We start from the raw sequence: 8,089 nt of genomic DNA on the forward strand, positions 1-8,089 counted from the left end.
TGCATGCAAGACAGGTTGGTTGGATGCTCTGCTCCCATCTGAAAATCCTGCCTATTTTTTTCGTCCTCAAACCCGGGTGGATCTGTAGAAGGAAGCTGCGCYGTCTCTGGTTACTTTGGCTTTGTTTTGTAGCTGCTGTGTGTGACTGTACTGCATGGAATTGCCTTTGCTTGGACTTGCCTTCACCCGAATGCAAACAAAGCCCTTCTGCATCTGTTTATTATTTTGGGGCTGTTTTTTGGCCGACGCATTTGTGCAAGAGCAGGGTTTCTCTGAGGCACAGGGGACCTTGAAATGCAATTGCCAGCATGCAGCTCTTAGTCCGGGTCCTCTAGTGCACCACGGTAGATGATTTCCCCTCATTTCTCCCGGGATCAGGTGCACAATCTGCCATGGTGGCACCTGAACTCCACTGCGAGCCCAGCCTTGGGTATTAAGTGGGGCTGGAGGGTGCTCAGCACCTGTAGGTGATCTACAGGTGACCTACAGGTGAACTAGAGGTATCTACTGATACCTGTGGGTTATCTACCTGCAGGTGATCTACGGGTGATCTAGAGGTATCTACAGATACCTGTGGGTTATCTACCTGCAGGTGATCTACAGGTGATCTAGAGGTATCTGTAGATACCCGTGGGTTATCTACCTGTAGGTGATCTACAGGTGATCTAGAGGTATCTACCGATACCTGTAGGTTATCTACCTGTAGGTGATCTACAGGTGACCTATGGGTATCTACAGATACCTGTGGGTTATCTACCTGTAGGTGATCTACAGGTGATCTAGAGGTATCTACTTATACCTGTAGGTTATCTACCTGTAGGCAGATAACCTCTCTAGAGGATGAGGTGCCTCTCTAGAGGCTTTGGGTTGGGTTGGGTGAGTGTTGACTTGTGAGCATCTCCGGTGGGATAGGCCCCGAGAGAGGTAAGGAACCTGAGGCTGCTCATGGCAAAACCCATGGAAGATGAAGGTGGATTTAAGAGGCCTTGTGTCTCAAGGAGGGTCCCCGTGGTCGCAGCAGGGCACGCGGCGCCCTGCAGCGCGGCAACTTGGCTTGGCCCGTCCCTGCCTCGCGCGGCACTCAGCGTCGCTGCCTTCACGCGTTTGTTTGCCCCCTTCCAAGGGTCAAACGCCCTGGCTGATAGCCAAGAAGTGAGCTGAGCACGAGGGACACCGGAGCCGGCCGCAAGGAGGAGAAGCCCCTTGGCCAAGACCCGCCGGAGAGGCCTCCGGAGCTCCCCGCTGCGAGCACCAGCCCTTGTCCGCGCGGCCCGGCGCTCGATGCCGGCGCGTCCGCTTTGCTCCCGGCCTTCTCCCCGAGGCCCCGCTCGGGAAGGGCGCCGCGTGTTCCCTTCTCTTGGGCCGTTGGAGCCTCGTTTCGTCGCCGCGGGACGCGTGAGGAGACGGAGGTGACGCGTTTTCCACGCGCGAGCGCAGGCCGCAGGCGGTGCTTCTTGGAGCATCCCAGGAAGAAATTCCTGGATCCGAGGAAGAAGTTCTTCCCGAGCAATTGCCTGTGGAAAGTCAGGGCGGCCCTGTGTGCTGCTCTGCGAGGACACGACAAAATCTTCTGTTTTTACTACCGTTTGTGGTTGCCGGATGGCAAACTTCCACCTGTACCTTTGATGATTCCATCTTTAAACCTTTCATCACTAACTTTTTCTTCTCCTGGGAAGTTATAACTGAATGATTGTTGGTTTTTTCCCAAAAAAAGGGAAATGTATACTGAATTTTCAAGTCATAATTTCTCTCTCTTGAGAGAAAACAAGGAGGAGTATGGAAGAAAAGTGGTTTTATTGAGCAATTCTTTGGAGCTTCCTGTAGTCTGCTTGGGTCTCCATCACACAAGCTGTAGGTATCTTGCCTGGAGCCTTCCAGGACTATTTTGCTGACCCGTTAAGGACCTTTATTTTCGTGGGCACCTTTTAAGAGACATAGCTCCTGGTGGAAAATAAGGATCGCAAGTGTCTAAATTCCCCCTGCTACGTGTTTTTAACATATGCACTGAAAGGATGTATTTAACCTTAGGTATATGATTCCCATTGGCCTTAATGTGCCTAGCTGCGTGTTAAAGCACTTCGGTGAGGCAGGGTCCTTCTTATTGCAGTTCATGAGTGGGGTATTATCTAGATTTTGATTAAAATTACGTTTATTATGATAATATTAAATCATTATCTAAATCATATGCTCTAAATCACATGTTAAGGCTCGGAGAGAAAGAGTTCACTTGAATCTCTTAAATCCAAACAAGCCTCAGAAACGCAAAAATCTTTATTCAAATACCCCAGAAATGCAATAGTCTTCGTTCAAATTCCCTTTTTATTTTCAGTTCGGCAAGAGGGCTCCTGACCTTATCGTAAGGAGCCCTAGATCCAGCACCCATCTCTTCACTGCCTCAGAAAACTCCCCATTTAAGGAGCAAAAGGAGCAGGAGACAAGTTAATGCAGCACAAATCTAAAGGCTTTACTGAATAAACACAGGAGCAGGGGAAGAAATCGTGTCAGTTAAGAACCAGGCTGATGAAAGGGTTAATTTGTTTTACTTGTAATTTTTATGTTCATTTTTACTCTTTTTTTTGTGGGGGGATGAGGGGAGAACCTGACCAGAACTGCAGGCGGTAGGAGTGCTATTTTTTCTTCCTTTTTTTTTCTAACAAATTATCTATATAGTTTGATAACGTTACTTAAACTTTTCTTGTTATTGACAATATTTTGGGAGGCAATTTGTTTGCCATTTTCTGTTTTCTTGTGTTTTCATTTAGGAAGATACATATATATATGTATTTTTTTCTCCTGGGCTTTTGGAATAAGGGTTAAAAAAGCCCCTCACCCATAATGTCCTCAGGACATTCCTCTTGATTTCTCTCCCTCTTTCAACACTAAGCCGGTGCTTTCCATGGGCAAACCATTTTTTTATATAAGTGTATATATATATTTATAAATCTACCCACCCAGGCCACCCTTGGGGACCAGGCACCAGTGACCTCTCCCAGACAAGGCGGTCTCTCCAAAACTGAAAAAGGGCTATATTGGGGACCAGAGGATTGCAAACGGTCCCCTCCAAAACCAGGGGGCCGCTCAATAAGTGATGAGTCTGGCAAGAGTCACTGCGTTCGCTTCGACACCACGTTACGTTTTTGTCTCGGGCAAAACGGCTTCTTTTTTTCTGTATTTTCAGAAAATCCTATTGTTTTTTGTTTCCTCGTGCATTAATTTTTCCATGTTTGCTGCTGTGCTGTCCTTCCCGCTTGCACCGCATCGCGGTCAAGCCCTCGGATCTGCTGAAAGCATCAGGGCAAAACATTTTGCTGATTTTTTTTTTGCTAATTTGTGTTTGCTGAGAGCTTTTGGGGTTGATTGTGAAGCTGCTAGTGTCTAAGCTGCTACACAGCACGACCAGGTTAGCTCTGTAGTTTGGTGATCATTTTGTTTGCTTCTTACATAAAGTCATTTCTTTGCTAAACCGGCTTGGAATCGGTTAAAATAGGGTGTTTTTTTAAGAAAAAAAATGTGTTTTTTGCTGAAAAATATTACTTTTTTAACTGTTACATGAAGATTTTAGAAGGTGAGACCCCTTGGTTGTAGGTACGAGGGGACACATTGTGGATCCACCAACATTGGTGGGGTGGATCTTGGCTTCACGCTTTTTGTTGCACAGTTTGGCCCCAGCTGGGGATGCGGGATTCCCTGCCGTGATAATTCCATAGTTTTCCCACAGCAACGCTTCAAGACGTTGCTCTCCAGCAAACAGTTGCTCTTCTCCCTGTGTTTCACCTCATTCTTTCCGCCAAAAAATCGCCGCCTCTGCCTTCTTGTCCCTCTCCACTTTGGATTTCAACATTGGGAATGTTAAGGCAGGAGGTTGTGTCTCCTCCTCCAGCCTCTTCCCCCCCAAAAAAAAGGGATATTGGGCATCCCTATGACGGAGGCTATATCCACAACAGCAAACAAGAACCTTACAAGAGAGTTTTCAGTGTTTTCTTCTTCTTTGGTGGCCCCGAATGTCCCATATTTCATATTCCTGTGCGAAAGCGTGGAGCTGTGGGTGACCGTGGATGGGGCATTGTTTCTCCCCAGCTTGTATAAATATTGATTGATGCATTTAAATCCGTATACAAATCTGTATACGAAGTTTGCATTTGTTACATCGAACTTTTCAGTCTGTTTGTTAAATATTTTGATGCTATCTGGCCTTGGCTAATGTAAATGCTCTAATATACTCTTTTCTTTTAGCCGTAAATATTATTATTATTGTGCTGATTCTTGGACAATATTTTGGCTTCTTTTGACTTCGTTCCACTMCTCGGAATTTTTTGGCCTCCGAGGAAATTCTGCAGAAAGAAAAATGCTGGCACGGAGAGAACAAAAAATTATTCTTCTTCATAATCTTTCYCATCTCACAAACAGCTTTTTTTTTCCTGCCAAAATGAGCATTTTCTTGGTTTTCTGAACTGATTATATGAGAACACTGGACTGTGTTTTAATCTGGAAATCCTGAATTCCAGGTAAAGCATTTTTAATATGTTTTAGAAAAGTAGAAGTACTGTTGGATTAGGCACTGAATAATAAATAATGATAACTAAGGAGTTACTGATTTGACCAGGATTTGATTTTCATGCCGTTGTTGTTTTCCTTAAGAAATGTGTTTCTCTGCTATGAAGTTTTCCAAGCAAATTGTTTCTCAGTGTGTTAAAGAGGAGAAAGACACCAAAAGGATGAAACATTTAACACATGCGAGCAAAGGGATTCCAGTAAATGGTTCCCACCCATATGAATGAAAATTAGCCTGTTTYAACAACTGAGTTGCTTATTCCATGTGTCCACAGGCTAAATCATTAATTCCAATGTAGCCCGCCCCGAATTTGCAACCTGGTTCCCATTGGAACTCGCTCAATAGGAAGCAAAGCTCAGTCTGGAAAAGTCTGTTCCTACTCTATTGTAGTGCCTTTAAATCTTGCCTAATATTGAAAAAAATAAACYAGAAATCACATATATTTAATCACCAAGTATCCCTGAGTTGGGTGATGGAGAAAATAGCACTTTTTCTCCTTCTAAGCTGCTCTTTCCTTCTTATTTTGCTTGGAGGAAAAGCGCTAGGCAAGACCCCTGCCCTTCTGTTTTAAATGGCATATTCCCTACGTCAACATGAGAGGGAAAAAACCTATGAGCAATTCCAGGGGGAGGGTTTTGGCGGCAGGTTTTGGGAGCAGCTTTTTGGAAAAGCAAGCAGCAGGATGTGCAAGAGGTCCTGGGACAGGTGGTTGTCACAACCAAACAGATGGCACCTTATTTAAGGTTTTTTAAGGTTATTTAAGCCTTATTTAAGGTTATTGATGCCTTATTTAAGGTTATTTAAGCCTTCTTTAAGGTTATTGGTGCCTTATTCAAGGTGTTGTTGCGTTGTCCCCCGAGAGGAGCCTGCTGCATTCCCTGCGCCTTGTGTTGGACCTTTACTCCTTGGTGTCAATGCCTTGGGCGGGATTCCCGTTTTATTTTGTGTGCTCTACCTATTCCTGCGGATGATTTTTAGGCAAATTTAAATGATTTTTAGGCGATTTTGAGATGATTTGAGGTGAATTTTGGATGATTTTTAGGCAGTTTTAGATGCATGTGCGAAGGAACGCGCTCCATCTGCTGCCTGCCAGTTATCCCTGATAACCGTGCGACTCCTTTGGCAACCGGCAGCCCGTTTGGCAGCGGGACAGGAGGCTCCAACCCGCTTTTATTGCAACCTCTAGGAAAACAGGCAGCTGGCTAGAGGACACGGTCCTGCTCCGTGCCTCTCCTAGGGATAAGGAAGCAACGGGAGCTCAGACGGGTAACCGGAGATCAGGAAATTGGGCATCTCCACCCGGGCATCCTTGGCAGCCGAGGGCAGCTCCGTGAACTTGAAGGATCCCTGCCAGGATGCCTTAAGGCTCCGAGGTTCGTTTTGCTTTTTATTATTATTATTTTAATTATTAAAGGACGGCGTGGGATGCATAGGATGGTGCCTTGTGAGTGTAGTAAAATTCTGCATTTTTTTCCTCTGCTAGGGGGGAAAAAATAATAAAAATCTGAGCTTAGGGGTCCCATCCAGCATGACAMTGTTTGTGAATATTGAGGAAAAATAGATAAAGGAAGGAAATAGTAATAATAATAATAGATAAAGGAGGAAAAGGGGAAAATAGACAATGCAGGGACAAGGTGCTACCTCTCTGCACTTGCTATGAGATGAAGTCCCGCTAATTCCCAAATGAAAATACCCCAGAGCCCCCCAAAGGCCACAAGGAGGTGTTGGAAAATRAATGTGTTATTTGCCACTTTGCTCCCTCTTCCTTTCTCCCTAATGATGATCTTGATGATTTGAGGAAATACTAATGTAACAGCGCTCTCCAAAGAGTTAGGTGCAACTTTAATGAAAAAAATAAGCTCGTTTAAAGCTCGTTTAGCACAAGATACCAGCGTAGCAAGACAGTAACCGCTGTGGGGAATGGAAGGAGAGGTTAAAAATGCCTCAAGGGGAAGCAAAATCCCTCCCAACTCAGTTGCCACCTCTGACACGACAACACTTGGGCTGATCTGACAAAATTCCGGGATCATCCGTGTCCCGAGCTGAAGCTCTCGGCGTGTTTGACAGAGCCAACCCCGGCTGCCTGCCAGCCCCAGCACCGGCGAGGCCGGAGCGATGGAATATTCATCGCCGTGTCCGCAACGGGAGCAGCTCCTGTCCGAACGGGAGAGTGCCATCCGCAGGCCGCTTCCTTCCCCGGCTCCGGCGCTCCATGAGTTCCCCGTCAATGGAAACGCTGCTGATTTCCACAACGCGGCAGATTGTGTTTGCGCTGGGGAAGGCAGCGGGCAGATGGTCCCCGCACAACCTCCGGGGAACTGGCGCTTTTCCCCCAAACTTGTAAATCTCCCCTCTTGGAAGAATGCTGGATGCTTACACAAGCCACCCCGCCACCAACAGCTACATTTRAATGAGAATTAAATTTAAATGACAATTAAAAAATCCTCTGGGGGCAAGACCTCTGCCTTCCTCCTTGCCCCAAAACTTGGCCTTTTTAGTCATTTTTTTTGCCTTATAGCGGTGGAGCAACGTGCCCGAAGGAAACCAGGGTGTTATTCTTAAATAGGAAAATATTATTTGCAAACAGAGCTGGCAATTTGTCTCCCGGAGAAGGCATAGATGTGGTTTTATCTTTAAAGACCTCCTAYGCGTCCGTGCGGTTATCGCACAGCAGCCAGTTGATGTTAATCTGTAAGAAAACGGGAACGTTGTCAAAAACGTGACGCTTATTTTGTCTAGAACCGCTTTTATTTACAGAGCCCACACGCACGATAGCTGGTCTCGCTGGGYGCTTTCATTTGTGTCTTGAGATGGGAAAATGCCAATTTTTCTCCCTCCTTTTCTAAGGGGGCTTTAAGTTTTCTTTCCTTTTGGGGAATTTAGAGACTGCCCCGCTCCGGTCCCCCAAATCCAGGGATAATTCGGCGTTGGGGGGGGGCCTTGTTTTCAGCAGGAAACGCACGCCCGCTATCCCGTTACACGTCGGTCTGTAAATCCACCCAGTTAATCCGCGGCCGGCTCCGTCTAAATCCGGCTCCCGGCGCGAACGCCTGGAGTTCCTGGAGGGTTTGGGAAGACAAATGGCCGAGGYGGGAGGAAAGCCTGGGCTGCCACGGGGTTTATAACATCCCAAATTCCCAGCAGGAGAGGCCCTGAAGGACCAAGGCAACAGAATGAGGCAGCTATAGCAGAAAAGGCGCCTTTATTTGACTTCAACGGCGGCCCACGGAAATCCAGGGTTAGGAAACGCTGCATTCCCGCAGCCCATATCCCTGGGAGGCGACCAGCAGAGCCCGAAGGGATATTTAATTTTCAGTCATTTTGCGAGGAAACGCCGCCCCGCCGGCACAAAAAGCCCCTTCCTGGGGCGGCGCCGAAGCAAACGGAACGCCGTTTGTGCGGGCCCCAACGGCGGGGAACGGCGGCGTTGGTCGAACGGCGGCGCCGCTCGCCGTGACTCCTCCTAGAGGCGGCGTTGGGGGGGGAAGCCCTTCCACCGCCCCCCCGCCGGGCGCCGCCATCGCCGCAGCCAGCGCG

Source organism: Nothoprocta perdicaria, unplaced genomic scaffold (genome assembly GCF_003342845.1).
Source record: "Nothoprocta perdicaria isolate Ctin4 unplaced genomic scaffold, notPer1 scaffold_431, whole genome shotgun sequence".
Taxonomy (NCBI): Eukaryota; Metazoa; Chordata; class Aves; order Tinamiformes; family Tinamidae; genus Nothoprocta; species Nothoprocta perdicaria.